Genomic DNA, 26,373 nt, shown 5'->3' with positions numbered 1-26,373 from the left:
CAATAGTTTCAGACAGAGATCCCCGCTTTAACTCGAGATTCTGGAAGCAATTTCAGGAATGTCTTGGCACGAAGTTGAATATGAGCACGGCGTACCACCCGCAGACTGATGGCCAGAGTGAAAGGATAATTCAAACAATTGAAGACATGTTACACAATTGTGCAATCGATTTTGCAGGAAGTTGGGACGACCACTTGCCGTTGATTGAATTCTCTTATAACAATAGCTATCATTCCAGTATCGGCATGCCACCATACGAAGCTTTGTACGGGAGAAAATGTAGATCACCAACAAATTGGGATGAAGTAGGGGAAGGAAGAATTCTCGGCTCGGAATTGGTACAACAGTCGCATGACACAGTCAAGTTAATTCAGAAAAGGTTGCTTGCTACTCAAGATAGACAGAGGAAGTATGCGGATCCAGCGCGTAAGGATGTTCAATTCCAAATTGGCGAAGCTGTGTTGCTGAAGGTGTCACCTTGAAAAGGGTTGATGAGTTTGGCAAGAAAGGGAAGTTAGCACCTAGATACATAGGTCCTTTTGAGATTTTGAGTCAAGTAGGAAAGGTGGCCTACGAGTTGGCCTTACCACCTCAGTATCAGCATGTGCATAATGTGTTCCATGTGTCGTTGCTTAAGAAGTATAATCCTGACGCTAGCCATGTGATAGAATATGAACCTGTAGAAATTCAGGCAGACCTGTCATTTGTGGAGCAACCGGTTAAAATACTCGACTGGCAAGTAAAGAGTCTTAGGAATAAGTCGGTAAAGATAGTGAAAGTGCTTTGGAGGAACCCTAAGGTCGAAGAATCGACTTGGGAGTTAGAGTCTGATATGTGTTCCCGGTATCCTCATCTGTTCTCTTAGATTCTGGGGACAGAATCCCTTAAGGGGGAGAGGATGTTACGACCGGTATTTTCGTGTAATATTACTTGTGGATTTGGTATAATATTAAAGCCGAATGAAATATATTCAATGATTGTACGCTTGTGTGAGTGCAAATTTCTGCATTATAAATTTGCTTTATGTAGTATATGATTTTTCAAAGCAAGAGTTTATTTAATTTCTTTATTTTTGATTTATAAGGAATATTCTAAGCCTTGGAAAAATTTTCTTTTAAAAGGTATTTTGTTCACAAATTTTGAAAATGATTTTATAAAGTCTTTAAAAATCCAAGTTATTTTATGGTATAAATTTTATAATTTTTGAACTTGTATTTCATTTTATAAAAATAAATCATTATAAATTTTAGTTTTCATATTTAGCAAATTACAAGAAAGCCCTTGCATGCAAACCACCATCTCATTCTTTTCAAGGACAAAGAGGACAATTCCAACCCCACTAACTCTTATTTTTCTATCCAATTTCCTTCTTTACCCTTGCATGCAAATTGAACCAAGTTCAAGTGGAAGGCTAATCATGTCAATTCCTAATTCCACTCACTTTTGCCAATACAAAAACCAGAAAACAAGCAAAGACATGATCATTTCACTTCACTCACCACCACACTTTCTCCTCCCTCCCTCCTCCCTCTCTCACTCTCGGCCCTCCTCTCCCTCCTCTCGGGTTTTCAGCCGAGACCAACCCCTCCCCATTTTTCTTCATTCCTCAACCAAGCTTCTACTCTTTATACAAGTAAATGTTACTTCCCATACCATGATCATTCATATTTCAAAGAGTTTTGAGTAGAAAGTTTAAGTTTAAAGGTTGCATGTAAAGGTTTTACTGAAACTCAAAATACAACCTTGATTCTTGTGAGTTTAGGGTTGTTTTTGAGAGGACTACAAGGAATGGATAAGTGCCAAGTCTTGAGAAGGAAACTCTTGATGATTAAATGGCCATTCCCATCCATTTCATTCGGCCATGACCATATGGGAGCTGAATGAATGGTCCTTGAGATCATTCTTGTTGTTTTACTAAAATTTTGCATGTTTATTTGATAATGACTTGAATTTTGTGGTGAAAATTTGATAAAACTCCTTGCATGCTAAGTGATCATCTATGTATAGCTTATGCTAGGCTTGTATGTCAATTTTATGGTAGAAAATGTATTGTTTTGGTTTGCAAAACCCGAGGACGTGCATGCATGAGGATTTCTCTTAGAATGTTGTAAGATTTTGATCATTTGGAAAGATTTTGTTAGTGAGCCTTAATTTCAGTAGGAATAATGTGTTAATATTGATTTATGCTTCTTGTTGCATGGTAATAATTCGTGGTTATCTTTTATAAAATGCATATCTTGTGATTTCAAAAACTTAATGATTGGTGAGTTGAGAAATGTGATCTCTTTTGTTTTGCCAGAATTGTACCTTAGGTAAGGATGATCTCACCCAAGGTTATTTTGAGAATAAGGGAGTTATTTCAGTAGATTACCATGTATAAGTCTTGGTTTAAGTATTGGGATGTTGGTAGTTGAGTTTGTCAAGTCAAAACCTTGGAGAAATGAGAGTTATAGTTTCTGCAGAAAATCAGTTTAGTACCCTGAGGTTTAGAGTGAGTTTTGACCATGTCATTGATGTGCACTTTGAGGCCCAAGCCACCACAAGTTAGTATTGGGAGTATATAAAAGGTTTTAGGAGTTGTTTGGAGGTTTGCATGTCTTTTGGTTAGGTGCACAAGTAGAATAACAAAATCTGTCCAGCAGGGGACAGTTTTGTTGCAACTTAGAATTAGGGAGATTTGACCATGTCATGGGTAGGCCCTCATTAGGCCCTGTTGGGCCTTAGTTAGAGGGAGTGTCGGAGAAGTTTTTCCAACAATAGTTCATAGGATATGAGTTAGAACCATGTGTCACAAGGTAATTCAAGTCAGGGCGTTTTCTGCCCAGAAAACCAGGGGAACCTTGGACTTTTAGTTTAGGCCCAAGAAGGCCCAAGCCAGGCCCTTGAGCCACATCAAGTTTGTGAGATGCCCTTAGGTCAGGAGAGTCTTGTGTAAAATTTTTGAAGGAAAACTTGTAGTTTAAGAGTGCCTAATGCACTCAAGAAACTATAGTTGTCATTCTGAAATTTGCACCAGTGAGCGCTTTCACTTATCACATAGTTTTAGAACACTTAGAAGGGAGTATTAGGTCGACCACCATAGTTGTAAGATAGTATAAGATCAGTAGAGCAAAAGGTATAAGTGAGGGTCAATAGGTTTTGGATAATTTAGGAAAGGCACATCGAGTTAGGAAGCCAAAATTAGAAGACCTTGTCTAGTTTAGCGAACAAGTGACTTAAGTTGTGAGTCGAGATCATCCAAGCCTAGTGTTGCATTATGGTATATATGGTGTTATTGGTATTAATATATGATATGTGATTATGTGGCTATGTGTGTACTTTCATAATTTAAAAGTGAATATATAATTAGGTGCATATAGGCCTAAGTGCCATCCGTGTTTAATTTTGGGTTGTAAATAGGTTAAGTTAGTGAGAATATATTATAATGAGCATTATTATTTATGTAGGATCTCGAGACGAGGGAAAACTTGCCATAAAGGTCGAGTGAAGCTCCAGTTGCTCCTACCAGTCAGACCAGACCAGCCTTTCTCAAGGCAAGTGATTCAACTTGACCTTCGTATTTACTATAAACAGTTCATATATATTGATGTAATTATCCTGAGTCATTTGATATGTTTTAAATCAAGCGTATCTTTCGTTTATCTTTGAATTATATAGAAATGCCATGAACCCTCGAATATGTATTGCAAGTAGTTCAAAAGCCTTTTCATGATAGTTAAATGCCATGATAAAATGAAGAGTTGATATATTACTTGATTGATCCTCTTGATTAACATGCTGATGATTCCTAAGTATTGATATCTCATCCTGATACTTGAATCCCTATAGAACCTTACCTTGAACCCTGAAAGTCAGAAACTTATCAAAGTGATCCCTCATTGATTGATACCCCTCTTTCTTATCCTAAAGCTTGACAACTCTGATATATCCTGAGCTAAAGAATCATTTCTTCATACCTTAACACCCATAGTATTCATGAAACTTATCTTCTTGATGATCCAACACCTGTACCTTGACGAGAAACCATTGCTTTAAGCCCAGTTTGGCATTACCCCTTTATATTATCCATTAGTCTCACTAAATTTTCCTGTCCAAGTTCTGACATATGAAAACCTTTTGGTTACCCTAATAGAGTAAAATTTTGTAAATCATGGCCCTGAGATTTAGTACCATATTTCCCATGTTTCGAGTTGATCTATAATCCCTTGATAAAAATGTTTACTGTAAAAAGAGATTTTGTTATAATTCGGCATCAGTTTTTGAAATAAATAAAATGTGGGTTTTCAGTCCCAAAGGGGGATAAATATTTTCCTTGAATAGTAGATCTGGACTGAGAAGCGAGTCCTTTCCACACTTATATTAGGCTTAAAAGTTGCCTAGGGATTCCCGTTGATGTTTTAGAACCCATCGAGGTTCGGGATTACTTCGCGGCTGATCACCGGCTGTAATCCGTAGCGTCATAAAATGATTTTGATTAAGACATGATTTTGAAATTGCTTTGATACAAGTAAAAATGATGCCATTACCCAATGTTTTATCTCACGTTATCTCAGATTATGTCTTCCCATTGACATTCTTTAATTTATATCTCGATTTATGTTTTGTATCGTTCTGTTAGCACTTGTTGAGCATTTGGCTCACTCCTTGCTTTACCCTGATATTACAGCTAGCAGCTATGGTTAGATTCAAGCAGACTGCCCGTAAGACCTGTGATGCTGATGCTTATGTTCGAGCTCAGGTAGAATAAGTAATAATAGTTTGTGTGAGGACTCGGTACTTTTAATCAGATGTAATAGTTGGTAGTGTTGGGCTGTTCCAAACCCTAAACTATAAGATCTTGAAGTTGGTTGTGTATTCTTCTTTTAAAAATGTTGTAATAGTTATATTTAATTTGCTGTTTAAGTTGGGGGCGTGACACGATTCATTTTGAATCTTTAAGTTCAACAGATCAACATGAAGTTCACATATTTTATCATTCAATTGTATCTTTTCACCTACCATCTCTTCTTCTTGAAGAATTAGTGATATATTCTCAGTTTCAAGATTGCGTATATTTTCTCTAAGTTTATTTACCTCAATCTTGATGAGATGGTTTTGATCTTTTAGAGATGTAATCTTATTTTCATTTTGGAGTCTTAAGTCCATCATCCGAGTATACTCTTTATTTTGAGTATGATGTATTTCTTTTATTTTCATTTTCTCGGACCATAATAAATGAAGCCTTCATTCAACATCTTTATATTTATTTTTATAGTCTACTACAAGTACAATTAAATCATGTTTATTCATGTATATAAGGGATACGTTGGATTCATCTAATAATGACTTAATTGAGATGTAGTAAGATGTTACCTCTTGATTTCTAGTGGAGACTACCGTTGAGGTAGTTTCATCTCCGAGAGTCATCAAGCATAGATTAACCACTTCTTCACTAGCTTCCGCATCTTCACTCAAACCCCAACCATTTTCAGCCACGAGACTTCGTCCTTTTAAAAGTTTAGGATATTCTCTTTTGTAGTGACCGGGTTGTTTACATTCGAAACACACATCTTGTGTTTCCTCCGCAGATGCATCTTTTAGTTTTAGAGGAGTGTACATTGGATGATTAGTAGAGACATTGGCATTAGTATAGGTATTTATATTTTGATTGCCTTTGCCTTTGTTGTAGCTCGTTGAAGGAAAATTACTCTTGTAGTTGGAAGAATAATTTTGAGAGTAATTTGGCCTTCTGTAAGAGTTAAAAACTCTTTGTTAATTATTTTATTTAAGGAATCCTTTTCCGTATCTTTGAGCTTTTCTTTGAAGCACGACGAAGTTGTCACGTAAGTAAAGCAATTTCACTTTCATCGAGATCTTGGAGTACTTCATTCAACTCCTCGTCTTTGTCATTTTCATCTATTAATATGGCCTTTAAAGCCATGTTTTTCTTTTTATCATCCATTTTTGGACTTACCTTTTTTGGAATATTATCTTCCTCGTATGCACGAAGATTTCCGAATAGGTTATCAATCTTATACACATTTAGATTGTACATCTCTTTAATAGTAGTAACTTTGACTTTCCAACTTTGAGGTACAGATTTTATCACTCTTCTATTCTTTTCATTTTGAGCATAATTCTTTCCAAGTTGATATAATTCATCAATAATGCGAGTAAATCTTGTTTCCATATCGATGATATTTTCTCCTTCTTGGATTTAAAGTTCTCATATTCTTGGATCAATGTTTCCATCCGAGAATCTTTTATATCAGTGGTTCCTTCACAGTTTACCACTAATTTACTCCACATTTCTTGTGTCGAATTGTAATTATTTACTCTCTTATATTCTTTTTCTGCAAGTGCACTTGTGAGAACCATTTCCGCCTTGGCAGCTATATTCATTATGGATTATTCCTCTAGATTATATTCACTAACCTTCTTTTCGACGATGATGTCATCGACAGTTTTGGTAGGAACGCGAACACCATCTTCGATAGCCATCCAAACTTTGACTCCTTGAGATCTGGCATAGATGCGAAATCTCGTTTTCCATGTTTCAAAGGTGGTGCCATCAAATAGAGGAGGTCGTGAGCTTGAAAGACCTTCACCACAACCAACAGAATTAATATACACTATTTAGGATCACTTTTTGTTGTGCCTGTAAATCTGCAAATCACTTAACAAACACGTTAAAAAGCACCGCTCGGATACCAATTGTGAGGTCCCATAAGAGGGCTATATTAAGCTAGAAGGGGGGTTGAATAGATTAATTACCAATTTAAAAATTATTATGGCGTTTTAAAATAATTTATCCTTTTTTAAAAGTTTACTAAGTAGTTATGCAGGAAAATAAAGTGCAAGGAAAGAAAATACCACACGACGATTTTATCCTGGTTCACGATGGCGCAACCTCTAATAGATTCGCTCAGCCCTACGTCCAGTCCCCGAGCTCCTCTCCCAGACTCAGGATTTTCTCTTATAATATACTCGCTCCTTTAGTAGATGGAGAAGTCTTTACACCCTTACAAATATTTGTCTTGGCGCGTAACACACGGGTTACCACTTCAAAATAAATGTAATAACTATACAACTTATCTTAGACAATAACTCCCCGCTATTTCTTCAAAGTTGATGTAGAACCCTTGTGTAGACTTGGATTCCTTAGCTTTTTTCGGTCTTAGATCTTAGTGATCCGGTCTTGGGTATTTCCTCTTGTTCACGGTGAAAATACTACTAACTCCCCGTTACTACGTATAGGACTTGGGTCTTAGAACGAGAATCGCCTCACGTCACTTCACCTCACTACAAAACTAATAAGACAATCCACAAAACAAAACTTATAGAGAAAAGATGGATTGAACTAGTATGTTACGGTACTAGCCTACAAGATAATATAATATTCAAATAAGAATATTGAATATCAACTATGTATACTTGACTTGAGATATAGAATAATATGTCAAGTATACTTTCGATTACTCCGTCTTTACAGAATATATGTTTATCGGAGTAATAAAAAGTCTTTTACATATATAAGTAATATTGCTTATGATTTCTTTATTATTCTTCTTCTTTCGATTATGTATTTATGGATAAAAGAATACTTTAGTTACAATCTCAGAATTGTAACTATCCTTTTAAAGCTCGTAGGCTTAGGGATTTTAGTATACTTATGTTTTGACAATTATATAGCTAAAGTATACTTTAAACTTCTTGCACAATTTATAGGTTCTATATAAGCCAGGATCGAGATAAAAGAAGTGCAAGTAATTGGATTTGGATTTATGCTTTTGAAGTTTAGATGGGTGATTACGAAGTTTACTATTTATCGATTTATAATCCCACAGAACACTGAAGATTTTAGTGGGGACTATACGATACTTTTCATAATGATTCTATATACACGAACTATGCGTTGGCCAAGATCGAGATAAATAAAGTCAAGTAATTGGCCAACTCATGCGATTTAATCCGTATTTTATATTTGACAAAATTACGAAGCTTACTATTGATCGATTTATAATCCCACGGAACACTAAAGATGTTATTCGGGATTACACGCTACCTTTCATAATTATTTCTATATTCACGAAATATGTTGGCCAAGATCGAGATAAATAAAGTGCAAGTAATTGGCGAACTCGCGAGGTTTGTCAAATATGAAATATCACTCGTGAGGAGTATAGAAATTTATAAAATCTCACTCGTGAGGAGTTATAGAGATTTAAGTACTTGTAATTTATGGATCTTCTTCTTTATGTGTTTTTTTGAAGATCAAGTACTTATTCGAATTTCGAGTTCGAATCTTTGTTCTCTTTTCTTCGAGAACCTTCTTTATAGGAGATCTAGTATTAGAGCTTGAGATGAATTAGAGAAATTAAGTACAAAGCTCAAAAAAAAGAAACTCAAAAAAGAAGCTAAAAATTACCACTATGGTCACTAGTTTACCAAGTATGACTAACAAAAACGTTACGTGTTCATCCAAAGCACGAGTATCAGTGATTTTTTTAAAAAAAATATAACGATTCACAATTAAGGAATGGATATGAGAAAAAAGGTATAAACAAAAGAAATCAATCCATATATGTTGTAATTAAAAATAAATTGTAGATGAAAGACTAAAAATAGTGTGTGGCGTATAACAAGAAGGGATGAACATACTTATCAGCTCGTCCAGCCCGATCTTGCTTGTCTTGTCACGCCCCCAACTTAAACAGCAAAATAAATATAACTATTACATCATTTTAATGAAGAATACACAACCAAATCCAAGATCTTACAGTTTAGGGTTTGGAACAGCCCAACACTACCAACTATTACATCTGATTACAAATACCGAGTCCTCACACAGCTATTATTACTTATTCTACCTGAGCTCGAACATAAGCATCAGCATCACAAGTCTTACGGGCAGTCTGCTTGAATCTAACCATAGCTGCTAGCTGTAATATCAGGGTAAAGCAAGGGGTGAGCCAAATGCTCAACAAGTGCTAACAGTACGACACAAAACATAAATTGAGATATACTTTTAAGAATGACAATGGAAAGACATAACTAATGATAACGAGAGATAAGACTATGTGAGATGGCATCATTTTGCTTGCATCAAAACAATTTTAAAATCATGTCTTAATCAAAATCATTTTATGACGCTACGGATTACAGCCGGTGATCAGCCGCGAAGTAATCCCGAACCTCGCTTGGTTCTAAACCATTAACGGGAATCCCTAGGCAACTTTTAAGCCTAATATAAGTGTGGAAAGGACTCGCGTCTCAGTCCAGATCCACTATTCAAAGAAAACATTTATCCCCCTTTGGGACTGAAAACCCATATTTTATTTATTTCAAAAAAAAACTGATGCCAAATTATAACAAAGTCTCTTTTAACAGTAAACATTTTTATCAAGGGATTATAGATCAACTCGAAACACGGGAAATATGGTACTAAATCTCAGAGCCATGATTCACAAAACTAAACTCTATTAGGGTAACTGAATGGTTTTCATGTATCAAAGTTTGGACAAGGGAATTTAGTGAGGCTATTGGATATCATGAAAGGAAGTGCGAAATTGGGCTTAAAGCAATGGTTTCTCATCAAGGTTCAAGTGCTGGATCATCAAGAATGTAGGCTTCATGAATACTAAGGGTGTTAAGGTATGAAGAAATGATTTTTTAGCTCAGGATATATCAGAATTGACAAGCTTTAGGATAAGAAAGAGGGGTATCAATCAATTAGGGACAACTTTGATAAATATTTGGCTTTTAGGTATCAAGGTAAGGTTCTATAGGGATTCAAGTATCAGGATGAGATATCATTACTTACGAATCATTAGCATGGTAATCAAGAGGATCAACCGAGTGCTATAACAACTCTTTATTTTATCATGGCATTCGAATTACTTTAATATATTGTCATGATAAGACTTTTGAACTACTTGCAATACGTACTCGAGGGTTCATGGCATCTCTATGAAACTCAAGGATAAACAAAAGATACGCTTGATTTAAATATGTCAAAATGACTCAGGATAATTGCATCGATATATATGAACTGTTTACAGTAAGTACGAAGGTCAAGTTGAATCACTTTCCTTGAGATAGGCTGGTCTGGTCTGACTGGTAGGAGCAACAACTGGAGCTTTACTCGACCTTTATGGCAAGTTTTCCCTCGTCTCGAGATCCTACATAAATAATAATCCTCATTATAATATATTCTTACCATCTTAACCTATTTACAACCCGAAATTAAACATGGATGGCACTTAGGCCTATACACACCTAATTTATATCCACCTTTATATTTCAAATATACACATGTAGCCACATAATCACATATCGTATATTAATATCAAATAATACCATATATACCATAATGCAACACTAGGCTTGGATGATCTCGACTCACCACTTAAGTCACTTGGTCGCTAAACTAGACAAAGTCTTCAAATTTTGGCTCCCTAACTCGATGTGCCTTTCCTAAATTATCCAAAACCTATTGACCCTCACTTGTGCCTTTTTCTCTACTGACCTTATACCATCTTACAACTATGGTGGTCGACCTAATACTCACTTCTAAGTGTTCTAAAACTACATGATAAGTGAAATTGCTCATTGGTGCAAATTTCAGAATGACAACTATAGTTTCTTGAGTGCATTAGACACTCTTAAACTACAAGTTTTCCTTCAAAACTTTTACACAAGACTCTCTTGACCTAAGGGCATCTCACAAACTTGATGTGGCTCAAGGGCCTGGCTTGGGCCTTCTTGGGCCTAAGCTAAAAGTCCAAGGTTCCCCTGCTTTTCTGGGCAGAAAACGCCCTGATTTGAATTAACTTGTGACACATGGTTCTAACTCATATCATATGAACTATGGTTGGAAAAACTTCTCTGACACTCCCTCTAACTAAGGCCCAATTGAGCCTAATGAGGGTCTACCCATGACATGGTCAAATCTCCCTATTTCTAAGTTGCAACAAAATTGTCCCCTGCTGGACAGATTTTGTTATTCTACTTGTGCACCTAACCAAATGACATGCAAACCTCCAACCAACTCCTAAAACCTTTTGTATACTCCCAATACTAACTTCTGGTGGCTTGGGCCTCAAAGTGCACATCAATGACATGGTCAAAACTCACTCTAAACCTCAGGGTACTAAACTGATTTTCTGCAGAAACTGTAACTCTCATTTTCCAAGGTTTTGACTTGACAAACTCACTAACAACAACTCAATACTTAAACCAAGACTTATACATGGTAATCTACTGAACTAACTCCCTTATTCTAAAAATAACCTTGGGTGAGATCATCCATGCCCAAAAACAACAACATGCAACTAAATATATAACATGCAACTCATGGAAAGCACATAACAAGATTTCGGCTAGGCATAAAGTTTTAAATGCTTGCAAAATCGACTTGCAGCTAATACTCATCCTTAATAATCATGAAATATAACTTCTTTTAAGTATTAATAAGAAATTTATCATGGAAACAATCTATTTTAAGGACACCTATTTCGCATTTATAGATTTTTAAACATAACAACATGATTTCGAAAAGAATAGCATGCAAAACATGGTTGATCATCATTTTAATGTCTTAAAACTAGCATGCATGGCTAAACATAAATATATAATCAAATTTCAGTAGCATACAAAGGATTTTAAAGCATGATATCTCCATCAAACACTTAGTTAACATATATACATAATATATCTCATAGAGAGCTCTTGAATTCACAAGAATCAAGAGTTTCTCTTTGGAGATCACATAAGAACTACACATGCATCCATGGAACTTCAACTTCCAAGTCTCAAAACACTTGGAAAGGATATAAGATGAATGTAGGTAAAAGATTTACACTTGGGAAGATGAAGAATGAATTGAAAAATGGAAGGGGGGTGGGAGATTTGGCCTTCGGCCGAGAGCAAGGTGGGAGGGGGAAAAGAGAGAAAATTTGTGGTGTGTTGGAGTGTGGAATGAGTGGAATGATTTCTCCCACTTTGATTTTTTTGTTTTATGCTTTTTGGTTGACAAATAATGAGTGGAAGTGAGAACTTACAAAAATGTCCTTTAGCTAAAGTTAGGCCATTTTGCATGCAAGGCTAATGTAGTAATTTGGTAATAATCAAATGAGTTAGTGGGGTTGGAAAAGTCTTATTTGCCCTTTGAGAGAATAGAAGGGTGATTTGCATGCATGGTCTCTTATGTAATTTGATAAATATGACAACTAAAATTTATAATAATTTATTTTTATAAAATAAAATACAAGTTCAAAAATTATAAAATTTATACCATAAAATAACTTGGATTTTTAGAGACTTTATAAAATCATTTTCAAAATTTGTGAACAAAATACCTTTTAAAAGAAAATTTTTCCAAAGCTTAGAATATTCCTTATAAATCAAAAATAAAGAAATTAAATAAACTCTTGCTTTGAAAAATCATATACTACACAAAGCAAATTTATAATGCAGAAATTTTCACTCACACTAGCGTACAATCATTGAATATATTTTCATTTGACTTTAATATTATACCAAATTCACAAATAATATTACATAAAATGTCGGTCGTAACATGTCTGCCTTTGCAAAGACATTCAATGCAAATCCTTCAATGTGTAAACTATCATCGGGTGTCAACTCTAGTGACTTCTTATCCTATGATTGTACATATTCGCCGGAAAAATTCGCCGAGGTTCGGCCAGATTTCGGCACTATGGTCGAACTTGGGCAGCCCTTCGGGAGGCTAGAGAGTGGTAGTGGATGAGCTCACTTGGTGGGAACAAGCTTGGTTGAGTGAAGCTAAGCTTGGATTTCAAAAACCTTGTATATATATAAGTATATAGAAGAGAGGGAAGGTTTTTGAGATGAAGTATGTGTTTAGATTTGAAAGAGATGAAGAGATGATACTCTTAAAAAAAATCCCAGCAACTTTGTGGCTCTTTAGCTTGGTTGAAATGGGTTGGGGTAGGGGTTTATTTATAGGAAAAGTTGGGTGGATTGAATGGTGGAGATTTAAGGAAAATGGATGGTGGATGATGTATGTCACATTGATTGATGGCATGGAAAGCAAAGTTTGTTAGTTGTGTTTCTTTGAAACTTGTCATATGAGACAAAAGTTTATGTGATTCAAAAACTCAGCTGATTTCTTTATATAACAATATATTTTCCTTTTTCTTTTAATCTTTTATTTAATCACTTAATTAAGCATTAAACACCAATAATTTTGACCACCCTAAAAACTCTTAAATAAATACCGTAAAAAATATAATAATTACCTAAATATTATAAAATGATGTCCTGGAAGTTTTGGTCGACCTTGGTCAATGGTAACTAGGTCAAACATGGTCCACTGTGGGACCAACTACCTCGAAATTTGTGCCTGGACAAAAATTCTCGAAATGTTACGAAATTGTTACCATGTATATAAAATACCATTTAAATGATCCATACCAAATTTCAAGTAATTCTAGTACGTAAAATTATTTTATTTAAAAATTAAACTGTTATGTCAGCCTTTTCTTCCGAGTAAAAATACCATTGGTCTTGAAATTAAATATATGGATCTTTTGACCAAAGTTTTGACTTGAATAAATACTTAAAATATATTTCCTAATTTATTTAAAATATATTTGGACGGTAGGAAATATTTTAGAGTATTTTTGAATAATTTTCTCTGACAAATGCTGATTTTACGAAACGAGAGAAAATTACTTCACGTATACATGGAATGGGCTATAAACACGCGCCAAAAACTTGTTAGTCGCTAAACATGCGCTAAAATTCACGCAAGTATATGCATTCGCAAGTAATATAGAATTATTTCTAGTTCGTTCCCACAAGGACAAGCTTAGATTGACTATGAGATTTATGCACTTATGCAACAACGATATGGCTATTCTTCAATTCTAAGACGAATAACAAATTTGGGTCTGTTTATACTACGAGTAACTATTGAGAATTATACTAGAGAAAATTAACTAAAGGGAGTAAATAGAGTTGAATAATATATGACACAAACATAAGATTATAAATTCATTAAGTACTTCATTCAATAGCCTTTTCGTTCTTAACCTTAGCATGTAATGGTGGTGACACTAATCAGATAACACGAAACTGATAAATGCTAACTTTCGTTGTACGAGTACTATACTACCAGACATCCATAAAAGAGATATAAGTTGAATATACATCAATTATATTGAGACCCTATATGTCTATAGAATTTGACAACATAACGGTTTAATGCACAAGTTATCTATTGTGATTACATAGGGCAAGTAAGATGGTTAAAATTACCTACGAATCATGCATAACAATAACACATGAACCTATGCTAGCATGGTAAGTTCTAAATCCTTTAATTCACTTTCGCTTCATTAAGAATTAACACACTATCTTATAAGTTCGCGACGCTGATAAGACGAATAAGCACAACCAATACTAGGTTATCATACAATCACCACACACTAAGGCATCGAAACAAATTAACTAAAGAAATTCATAAATAAATCCGCTAGAACCCCATGATAACGATTAGCCCATAACCGGACTCATCATCAATGTGGGTTCCGATGAAAGCATGGTATAATAAACGTAGTTTTTATACTGAATAAATAATAAACTAAATACGAAACACAAGTAAAGGTTCAAGAATAAGAAAACTAGCATCCAAAGTTATAACTTAAAACAAAGAATCACAAGAATAAACTAGATCTTCTTCGCCTTGGTTGAATTGTGTTCTCTGGTCTTTCTTACTCCTTTTCCTTAGCTTTTGTACGTCTCTCCTTATGAAAAACGTCTTTATTTATGTATATATATGTTATAGAATTGACCAGGGCTTCAAACTCTCATAATCCTATTAAAAACAGAATTCTGCTACCCCGACCTGGCGCGGCTGCGCGCTTGACTAGCGCGGGTGTGCCGTCCTTCTGCATAAAATTCTGACTTCTTCTTTCTCCTTGCTGATTTGAGCCGGTCTTTTCACGAGCCTTTATTCAACCACCATCCAAACACTAAATTAGCACTAAAACCATGCTAATTTACCTGATTACCTGGAAAATGCCTGCAATACAAAAACACGTAAAAACACCAACAACTTGAGTACAAATACACTGATTTAAAGCTTTACAAAGCGTAATAAAGTGTCATAAATGCCACTCAACAGAGAGGATCTACGTGTATTTAAATTTTATGTTTAATTGTATAAATACCAAAATAAATAATATATCAAAAAATATCCTTTCACTCTGAGTCAAGGTGAATGGGGTCGAGGGCAGTATTTGCAGCCAGTTTAAGGAGGGCCTCTCTTTCTTGAACCATTTATCTCAAGATCTCATCAGCTCGCTCCCTGTCGATGGGAGTGGGCTCGTGCCTGAGAAGCTCCTCCACTCGAAATGATTTAGGAATCTTGGAAAGATTCATAGGTCTACTTCTCCAATTATAAATGTTGGTTTCCCTGGTGTAGTCTTTAGGGTTGGGGCCGAGGTGGATGTTCAGCGAGATGGAGCCACTAGCACGCATCTCATTTTTGACTCGAGCTATGTTCCTGGCCTTCTGTAGGGTGATAGCGGAGCTGGGAGAAATAGGCTGATTGAGACTACCAGATTGAGAAGTCTGCTCGCGCTGGAAATGTTTGCAGCCTCGTTGTTTGAATGGATATTGGTTAAGAGGGGAAGAGGTAGCTGAAGAGTGAGCCGGGCTCGTAAAAGAGCGAGATGACCCATAAGAGCGGGCTGAAGATGCACTCGAAATCTGTAGAAGATGGTGAATGTTAGTGTGTGGCCCTATAAAGTAAAAGCATAAATGAGCTAGTGTCCTCACATCGCACACGAAAATGGGGCCATACCTAAAAGTCTACGCGAGCCCATGGGCTCGTATCACGATTTGTGAGTTTGTGTGTTAAAATAGACTCGCGTCGAACATGTGGTGTGTGCTCGCATAATACATATGAACAAATAATAATGAAAATACATAATTTTTTATCAAAATGAAACTTGTTGATGATTCAAATTAAGATCCTAAAGAATCTGTCGCCGGAGAATAACGCCGCCTGTAAATGGTCTAGGTAGTGATGGTTGTCTTGGCCTTGGTAGATCCTTGAGAAAAAGGTACAGCAATTTGTAAATGTTCTTGGAAAAGTGAGAAATGGATAGTGAATCTCTCATATTTATAGGGGATAGGATAGAGAAAGTGATGATAACACGTGTCATCATCCTGGTGGATAACACGGATCCCCATGACAGCTGTCTTATAGATGTCAACCACTCAAAAGACACTATTGGAATAGTTGTGAGGCCATACATGCACGCGGTCCCATGGGCTCGTACTCGTAGAAAAAGATAAGTAGATTTTAAAAAATTCCTAGCCCCAAAATACGACTAAGAATATTGGGGCTAGTTGTTATGCCTGCTTTTTGGAATGGGTCCTAAACAGGTCCCCATTAGTATATTGGAAGGTTGGGCCTTAATAACTGGAAAGTGAACTGGGCCAGTGGGCTCGCACCTTAGCCTGTCTATTAAAAGCATGAGCCTTTAAGGAATACAAAGTTTTAATGGGATAGGCTCATTATGCGAGTTAGTCTCGTGGGCTCATGGTACGAACTGGACTTATGGCTCATTACATAAGTTGGGCTCGCATCGTGTGATTTGGGCTCGTGGGCTCATTGTGTGAGCTGGGTTCGTGAATACATTATTTGTGCTAGGCTCGTGGGCTCGCATCACCTTATAAATAGGATTGATGGACTACAAGCCCACCACATGACATCTAACTCGCATCGTGTATAAGATGAAAGAGCCTATCCACACGTGAGCTGGGCTCGTGAGCTCACTTCCAGTGGGATAATGAAGGAGAAAGCTCACTTATTGGTCTAGTAAGAGCTAGTGCGAGCTGAGGTGACCCGAATGACTCGTTTTAGATGAATTTATATGAAATATGGAAAAAGACTCATAGATGACCAAGTTGTTCATGAATTTTGGGACTGGCATGGGACTGGCATGGGACATTCCTACAATCACGGGTAGAAATTCGGAGATGCCGTGATATTGTAGGAAGCATGTGGGGTCGGTTGAGGTTTACGTGACTAATTTGATGAAGGCATGACTTAGATATTGGCTTGGGCTGCATGGGTAGAAAAAATCCGAACCCTAGCCTAGATGACTTGTTTCCCAAGATCTACACGAGGCTTGATCCCTATAAATAGGATGCGTAGGCACTTAGCATTAGACATGAGTTGACACTTGATAAAAAATAAAGAAAACCCTATTCTTTCTTGAGGAGTCATCATACAAGTTCATTCATCACCATACACAACCTTCCTCCGCCCTCAAATACCACCTTTGATCTTTATTCCAGCCATCAATCTCCAAAATACTGTTAAATGAAATTCTCCCTTTAACACGTATAATTCTTTTCCAGACTATTTGCTACTTCAGAAAGCCTCGTCCAAATGATATAGAGTTTTTTTAAGACCTTAAGGGCAAATCCAACAGTGATCCAAATATCCAAATTTGGGGCAGATTACCCCAAATTTTCCTCCAACAGTGATCCAAATTTGGATCAGTGAACAGTACTGATCCAAATTTGGATCACTACTGTTCACTGATCCAAATTTTGATCACTTTGTTTAATATAAAATAATGATTTTGTTATTTGTAGTTTATGAGATTTTAAATTAATTTTTGATTTTTTAATTATATAATTAATAGCAAAATATAATTAATAGTTAACAAAATTTATTTTTAAACTAAAACTTAAAATATTGAGAAAACATAATTTTATTAAAATTTAAATAGAACTAGATTGAAGAGTCAGAAGTGCCGGATCCAAAAGTTGAGACTATTCCGATCGATGAAAATGCTCGATTTCAAGAATTCATAGACCGCTTTAGAAAGATAAAAAATAAAGAGGCACATATTGCACTAAGAGATGCATTAATTGAGTATTTGTGGGAAAAATATATTAATTCGGAAAATTAGTATGTATCAATAATATTTGGTATGTTAATTATTGCAATGAATGTGTTTTTCGTGAATTAAGTGCACAATTTTAATATTTTTATGTATATTAATATTTTTGATTTAATTAATTTATGAAATATTATATAAATTGTTAATAATGATTAAATGATAAATTTAAGATAAAATTGCTTAATATGATATTATTATATGTAAAAAATAATTTAGAACAAATATTTGGATCACACTGTTGGAGTTGGTCAGAAATTTGGATCTGTATTTGCATCAGTTGATGATCCAAATTTGAATTTTTGGATGGAAGCCGTTGGAGATGGCCTCAGGCCTCAGCCCTAGAAAATATAAGATTATAGTAGGGAGACGGGGAGAATAAAGTATATCATATATCCGGATAATATGCATATTGATCCCTTAGTTTTAGCCCAGCTAATATTCCTCCCTCACCCTTCTCTTTTTTGTGTGTAATTAAACACTAGCTAGTGAAGATATGTGTCTTCTTTAATATGATTTAGAAAGCATACTTATCTTAATTCTTGAATAGTCGAATTGGTCAAGTATATTATAGCTAGCAGTCTAGTACGCTATGTCTGCCATCACACCAAATTCTTACTTCAAAACATTCAAACGCTGCCCTCCAAATATATTATTTATGCACTGTGATTACACGAAATAAATATGTGCAGATTAGCATGAAGCTTGATGAAGCTATTTATAGAGTTAGAAATTGTTGTTCCATGTTGTTCCTTTCTATGACATTTTGTAGTCAGTATTTGGGCGTGCCCTAATTGGTCCAGGTTCATGAACAAAAATGTACATTGCAAAAGGCGTTGACAAAAGTGAACATGTAATTTTCAAACACCTACTTGGATTGCCATTTTTTTAATTCTCTTTTTAATCGCAAATACAAGATAGCGGGCTCTAGTTCTTTTCTGCCTGCTCAAGGGTCAGATATCTTTGAAGAATATCACTTGGAGGTCTATGTTTAGCATTTTCCCCCTGCTAGGTTTGGTGGCAAAGTGCTGCCTGAGTACCTGGGATTATAGAAGGGCGTTACCATAAAAAACCGAGTCTTGGAAGAATGTGTAAATATACATATTAAGAAAGACTGCAATGACATGGATTGCAGTAAGAACGTAAAACAGCGTGTCTTATAGATATGTTACCAATCAAAATATTATTCTTCGCTGTCAGCCTGAACACCAGAGTAGTTAATCGGGTATACATGATTTTTCTGTAAATGTAATAACTTCAATATTTCTGGAATTTGTGTTGACCAAGAAAGGCAAGCCGAGAGAGAGAGAGAGGGATTATTTAAGGTATCAAGAATCTCACCTGACCAGTTACAACTGTAATCTGAGAAAAGATGAGATTTACAATGGTTGAACGAACATGAATAGCAAAGAATGTTGCAGGGTTAGTAATGCTCATCTTCCCCGAACAGTTTATTATAAGCATCTTTGTTGGCGCACCGAAAAAATCTAATCCTTCCCCGGAGTAGAAATTGTGAATACAATCTATGATTAATACACATAAATCAAACAAGTGTGTGTGTGAGTAAACGAAATCAAATAGAGAAAGAAAGGATATAAACAGAAGGGAGATCCTCGAGTCCAGTTGAAACTGTCTCCTTAAAACTATTTCTCCTCTCACCGTATGTGCGAGTCGATAGCCTCCCAAGATAAAATGAGGTGGCGGCGGCGTTATGGATAACGAGTACCTTCAGCGAGCTTCAACGGGGACGAAACCATCACCGAGAGAGAGAGAGAGAGAGAGAGAGAGAGAGAGAGAGAGAGAGAGAGAGAGAGAGAGAGAGAGAGAGAGAGAGAGAGAGAGAGAGAGAGAGAGAGAGAGAGAGAGAGAGAGAGAGAGAGAGAGAGAGAGAGAGAGAGAGAGAGAGAGAGAGAGAGAGAGAGAGAGAAAGTGAGAGAGAGAGAGAGAGAGAGAGGGGGGGTTTATGTTTAGGAGGAGGACGACTATATATATTGAGTGTGTTATTCCTAAACCCTATAACGAAGATATATAAGCATAGAGAAACGTGTGCACTACTTCTCTTACTTAATTAAACGCGTTAATTAAATTTAATTCGAGAGTCAATTATCATCCGTATTTGAATCAAATTATAACTGTCAAATCAATTCATATTCGTATTTATAAAAATAAATACTGAAAAATTAATATTTATTTAAGAGCCCAAGTCCAGTGGAAATTAAATTAGCAAAATTAGTCTGTGATTATTTGGTCCAATTTTCTGCTACATTCGTGTCCGCACGCCGCACACCCGGCCAAGCCCGAAGGCTTTGCAAGCCTCGGATTACCCCTCGAAATCCCACAATTTTCATCCCCACTTGCGCGCGCAAGTAGGAGATGGAGCAACACCTTACTAACACTTTTAAACACTACTAAAGTGTTGTGCTATATAAAGCAATCGAAACCCCTTTTCCATTTTAATGTGGGATACAAGTTTTCCTTTCTACATTTCCACCTTCAAGGGACCAACTTTGTATGATCACATCTCATTCATCCCTTAACCATTTCGAGTGTTTCAAAGTGCCTCAGAAAGCTTTCATGGAGGAGAACATACTCCAAGCGTCACCCACTCAAGAACGGCTCAAAATGACTTGACAATGTGGGGCTCAATACCCACATTTTCCAATAATCCCCCACATGGATGAGATTGATATTTCAGTAGCACACCCCAGACAGACAGACACGGAGTTTGACTTGGTGATAGTTTCTTCGATCAAATATAGCATACGATAGGTAGAGAATGCTCCTTGAACCTTCGCTCGAATAAGCATACCGACTTTACTGGTAGACAGTAGACGTGCTTGTCCTTGAATTGTTCGACCGTTTATGTAAACGATGATATACTTATCACTATATCATTTCTGATTCATTCAGCTCTCATGAGAATGTTCATTTTGGTCATGGAACATCGTCCTTGTTCTGCAGAAGTTTCTAAAGAATTGTGCCTTGCAATTCTCCTTTGAAGCGGCCCCACTTCTCTCCCACATAGGTGATCTTTATCTTATAGAGTAACCTGTGTTTACTCAACTGGATTCCATGCGTTCACTCCTGAACTCCATGTATTCATCAGAGATCATTAAAAGCTCAAAGCTTAACCTCGTACCTTACGAGTCTCACTGTTTCCTCATCATAGGAACATGCCAGGGGTTACCCCCACAGTGATTTGGTCATCATGATTTAGTTGTCCCATTGAACCAAGTTCTTGGGATCTCCAGTCAGCAATAGTTGGGTGTCCACCGTAATGCTGTTAAGCAATAGGCTTAAGGTCCATCCCTCTCGATGATTTCTCAACCACTTCTCTTCATAACCCTTTAGTTAGTGGATCCGCGATATTATCTTTTGACGGTATATAGTCAATAGTGATAATTCCGGTTGAGATCAATTGTCTAATGGAACTGTGTCATCGTCGTATATGATAAGACTTTCCATTATACATCGTGCTCTGAGCTCTGCCAATAGCAGATTGACTATCACAGTGAATCCCTATTGTAATTCCAGGCTTTGGCCATATTGGAATATCCTCCAGAAACTGACGTAGATATTCATCCTCTTCGGCATATTTATCTAGTGCCACAAACTCAGCTTCCATTGTGGAATGAGTTATCACCATTTTTTTTGAGAATTTCTAAGATATTGCCGCTCCAGCTAATGTAAACACATGGCCACTCATAGACTTAAGTGCTTTCTTGCTAGATATCCAATTTGCGTCAGTATATCCTTCTAATACTGCTGGGTATCTGCCATAGTGCAGTCCATAGTCTCGAGTTCCCCTCAAGTACCTTAGTACCCTTATGATCACTTTCTAGTGATCAGCTCCTGGATTACTCGTAAACCTACTCAACTTGCTAATTGAGTATGCAATGTATGGTCTTGTACAGCTCATGAGGTACATCAGACTACCAATTATCCTCGAGTATTCCAATTGGGAAACAGCTACACCTTTGTTCTTGGATAGGTGCAAAGTCATATCCACAGGTGTCTTAGCTTTCTCAAAAGTCATCCTTAAGAAACTTCTCAAGGATCTTGTCATCATAATGTGGTTGACTTAATGTGAGACCCTCTTATGTTCTAGAAATTTGAATTCCCAGATTTACATTTGCTAGTCCCATGTCTTTCATGTCGAATCTTGATTTCAACATGTCCTTTGTAAATTTGATCACTTTATCATTGCTTCCGGCAATAAGTAGATCATCTACATATAGTGTCATCATGATATAGCCACTGTCATTCTCCTTGACATAGCCATTCTCGTTATCCTTGTAATATGCACAACTATCACATTCATTGATTTTGAAGCCATTGGCCAGCACGACCTCATCAAATTTTTTATGCCATTTTATAGGCGCTTGCTTCAAACCATACAATGATTTCACCAATCTATAAACTTTCCTTTCTTGTCCTGGGACAAAAAACCCTTCAGGTTGTTCCATATAGATTTCCTCATCTATGTCTCCATTTAGGAAAGCTGTTTTCACATCCATTTGATGTACAGTTAGATTACGCATTGCAGCAATAACAAACATCATGCTTATGGACGTTATTCTCGTTACAAGAGAATATGTATCAAAGTAATCAAGACCTTTTTGTTGCTTGTATCCTTTAATTACAAGTCTGGCCTTATACTTATCAATGGTGCCATCAGTTTTCAACTTCTTCTTGAAAACCCACTTGCTACCTAATGGTTTGCAACCAGTTGGCAAGTCCACTAATTCCCAAGTATGATTTTGCATAATTGAATCAACTTCATTCTCGATGGCCTCTTTCCACATAGGCCCATCAGGTGAGGTAATTTCCTCCTTATAGGTTTTTGTGTCACCTTCTTCGAGCAAATAGGTCATAAAATCAGACCCATAGGAATTCTCCGTTCGTTGTCTTTTGCTCCTACTCACTACCCCACATTTTCATCTTCACTTTCGTCACTCTCATTATCGTCATCTATAGACTCATGAGATCGTTTAGACATCGTAGGTTGTTGGTTTCCTGGATTACAGGGAAATATCGTCTCAAAGAATGAGGCATTCCTTGATTCCATAATGGTATTCTTTTGAATATCAGGAATCTTGGATTTATGAACAAGAAATAGATATACAGTACTGTGTGGAGGATATCCGATGAAGATACAATCACATTCTTAGGACCTATCTTCACCTTCTTCGGTGTAGGGATCAGTACCTTTGCAAGGCATCCCCACACTTTCAGGTGTTTATAACTTGGTTTCTTTTTCTTCCACATTTCATAAGGACTTACATCCTTATTCTTGTGCATCGTAATATTTAAAATATTATTTGCGCTTAAGATGGCTTCTCCCCACATCGATTGTGGAAGCCCAGAGCTTAACAACATCACATTCATCATTTCTTTCAGATTGCGATTCTTCCTCTCAGCCACACCATTTGACTGAGAGGAGTATGGTGCAGTGACCTCATGGATTATATCATGTTGTAAACAGAATTCCCCAAACGGTTCAACATATTCACCTCCACGATCACTTCGTATCGTTTTGATTTTCTCAGTTTGTTGTGTCTTAACTTCTTCTTTATAGATTTTAAATTTATCTATAGCTTCATCTTTGCTTTTCAACAAATATACATAGCAGTATTTTGTACAATCATCAATGAATGTAATAAAATACTTGTTTCCTCCTCTTATTGGAGCAAATTTTAAATCACATATATCGTTATGTATTAGTTCTAGTACTTTGGTGTTCCTTTCCACACGTTTAAATGATGATCTCGTTAATTTTGCCTCAAAACAAGTCTCACACTTATGTTTTGAATCAATAATGAGTTTTCGTATGTATTCTTTTGCACTTAAACATTGTAAAGTGTCATAATTTACATGTCCTAATCTAGCATGCCATAAATTAGAAGACTCAAGCAAGTAAGAAGAAGAATTCTTCATTTCATTATCGTCCTTAATGGACATCACATTGAGCTTAAAAAGCCCATCGGTTACATAACCCTTGCCTACAAACATACCACTCTTAGACAAAATAACTTTATCTCTCTATTACAATGCGAAAGCCATACTTATTCAATAGAGAACCAGACACAAGGTTCTTGAGATTATCAGGCACATAAAGTACATTCTTTAAAGTCAGATTCTTCCCAGAGGTCATCTTCAAGATCACCGTGCCTTCACCCTCAATGGTAGAAGTTGCGGATATAGAGCTTCTCACCAGCATCGGAAGCTTTGAGGCTAGAGAAAATTGTCTTGTCTAAGCAAACATGCCTAGTAGCACTAGTATCAATCCACCATTCACGCGGATTAAAACCGACCAGGTTCACTTCAGTGACCATAGCACAAAGGTCTATATCACCCATCTCCTTGGAGATATTATCAACCATGTTTTCTTCTTTCTTCTTGTTGGCCTTCTTGGGCTTCTTGCAGTCAGAAGACCTATGACCAACCTTATCAGAGTTGTATCACTTCCTTCGAAATTTCGACTTCAAAATCCCTCCCTAGGGTGCCAGCTTTTCCCCTGTTAGGTCAAACACACTGTAGAGGGGGTGAATACAGTGTAAAGTACAATCAAATCGAACTTTAATATCTCAAGTAACAGAAAACAAACTTTATTGAAACAATAAACCCTGTTACAGTATGGAACTGTTACCTCTCAGTGATGAACAAATATCACGAGAGCTGCTAGGGTTATATTGAATAATCTTCTCGAATATGATAACACTTCTAGTGTAAACCCTATGTCTGTGTTTATATACTACACAGTTATAAGATAATCGCTAATTGATATGGAATATAATTCTGCTTCCTAAAATATATCAATCAGATATCTTTTCTTCCAAGTATTCTATTCTTCATAGAATTCCTTCTTCATGCATATCTCTTCTTATGTTTATCTCGATCTTCTTTCCTTTAATCAGCTACTGTCCTTATATGAACATCCTTCAGCACTTAAGTTCTGATATCCATCTTCTGATGATTATCTCCTGATAATATAAGTACTGATATCCTTAAGTCCTGACTTCCAGTAAGTACTGATTTATCCTGTTTAAGTAAGATCTGAAAACTAAACATAAATCATATTAACCATGACATTATCAAATATATCTAACAATCTCCCCCAACTTGTAAATTAACATAATATACAAGTTTAACAGATATTTAATGATGTCAAAAACATTAAGTACAAATGCATGAGAATTAGACTAGATAACTACAACTTACAGTCCTTAAAGCTTTACCAATATTTAACTTCTGATAACAGCTTCAGTCTGTACAAATATCAGAATTTAATCAGTTGTAGATCTTGACTTGGCTTCATCTTCTGATCTCTCTGATGTCAGGAGTTGTTCTGAGATAGTTCTTCAACAAATATCTCTCAGCATATCTAAGTTCATCAATCATCCTCCTTTTGGCATCTTTAAGCTCTGCATTATCTTCACCAATTTGAAAGATTGCAACCCTGAGATCATTAATCTTTGCTTTTCTTATATCCTGATCCAGTCTGATCAAATAAGCTTTATCAGACTCAAGATTGAATTCCACAGCCCTGTAACCCAGAAAGGTAGTTATAATTTTAGCAGTATTGGGCTTCATTTCAACTATATCACCCTTCTGATCTCTGTACTTTGGAACGTATATGCTGTCAGACTTAATAGAATAAAGCCTTTTCTATCTCAGAATCTGATCCTTCAAATAGTTTGCAGCACTTCCTGTCAATCTGTCATCCACTTGAAGTAAGAATAGTACATGCTCCAATTCTTCAAAATACTTCAAAGGAATGGCATTTTGTCTTATATGATAAACCCTACCATATGTCATGAAGTACAACAATATGTGTTCTTTCAAGTAGGTATGGTAAACCATTTGTACAGATTCCAGTTGATTTAATCTCTCAGGTGTTGCTCCAATACCTGGTTCACTCAAGGAAGTTGGATCATTGGTAGTGTTCTGTATTCTTCTTTCATCACCACTTCCCAATCCAGTTTTATCTCTTGCTTCAAAACCACTTGCAGCAGTCTTCAAAGGTTGAGTCTGTTTTGCTTTAGTGAATCCTGGTAGGAGTTTCTTTGATCTATCTTATGATATCAAGTTAACTTGAGCTATGTCAGAGGTTACTTGCTTCTTTGGAATATCAGAACTTACTGTCTCTTGACTCTGAACAACTTGAGCCATGTCAGAGGTTATTTTAAGAACTTTTCTTGAAGTCAGAGCAAGATCATCCTCTTCATCAGTGATTTCTTCATTCTCAGGAGGCACATAAACCTTGATAGGTTCACCAACCTTTTCTTTACCCTTGGATCTTGGATCTATCTGCGGTTGTGATTTAACCAATATTGCTTCAGTATTTGTCCTTTCTTTTATCACAATGCCTTTGAGTTTTGGAAGTGGCTTTTTACCAGAAGCTTCAGATTTAGATGTGACTTTT

This window comes from Apium graveolens, chromosome 5 (genome assembly GCF_009905375.1).
Source record: "Apium graveolens cultivar Ventura chromosome 5, ASM990537v1, whole genome shotgun sequence".
Classification (NCBI taxonomy): Eukaryota; Viridiplantae; Streptophyta; class Magnoliopsida; order Apiales; family Apiaceae; genus Apium; species Apium graveolens.
Note: the sequence above shows the minus strand (reverse complement) of the source record.